Genomic DNA, 629 nt, shown 5'->3' with positions numbered 1-629 from the left:
CTCGCCGGCCCGGCCTGGGCGGAAACGCTCCTCTGAGCCCGCCTTCCTGCCGTGGCCAGGCCCGTGCAGGCTCGGGGCGGGGGCGGGGCGGCGGTGTGGGGGCCACCTGGCCGGGGTCCTGACTGTCACTTGAGTGACACAGTGGCATCATTCACTTAATGTCAGAGTTGAAGTTCTCCCCTCTGTCAGACGAGGGGACTGAGGCCCAGAGCAGCAGTGGTGGGGTCGGGGGCCAGGCCCCCCAGAACTCTGCACGGCCACCCATGGCAAGGCGGGCACCACACGGGCAGGGTGGGATGGATCCGGCGGAGCACGCCCGTCACAACCCACATGGAGCCTTAGGAGCCGCTCTTTTTAGCTCACGCATGAGAAGTGCGTCCTGATGGACAAACACGGCGGGGCTGCTGGCAGGAGCGTGGGGCTCTGTGGGCTTCCCACCAGGGAGCAGGCGCGGAGGAGAGCGTGCTCTCCCCTGCCCCACCCTCGGGGCAGGCACGTGTGCTCCGTTTCATAGAAGTGGTCCCACTGCCTGAGTGTCCTCCGGCCACCCCTGCAGCCCTGCCCCCAGAGCCCGGGCTGCAGCTGCCCTCTGCTGGGCAAGGCTGCAGCCCGGGCTCTGGGGGCAGGGC

General features: G+C 69.0%; 1 protein-coding gene across 1 annotated transcript in view; it reads right to left on the bottom strand.

Moving 5' to 3' along the window:
• The window catches only part of LOC104996459, a gene marked incomplete at its 5' end in the record, with an annotated part of 26,656 nt that overhangs the window by 19,615 nt on the left and 6,412 nt on the right, over nucleotides 1-629 (bottom strand). The gene's annotated exons all lie outside the window — the stretch shown is intronic.

This window comes from Bison bison, unplaced genomic scaffold, assembly GCF_000754665.1.
Source record: "Bison bison bison isolate TAMUID 2011002044 unplaced genomic scaffold, Bison_UMD1.0 scf7180017851433, whole genome shotgun sequence".
In the NCBI taxonomy this organism is placed as follows: domain Eukaryota; kingdom Metazoa; phylum Chordata; class Mammalia; order Artiodactyla; family Bovidae; genus Bison; species Bison bison.
This window is presented reverse-complemented; position numbering and strand designations above follow the sequence as displayed.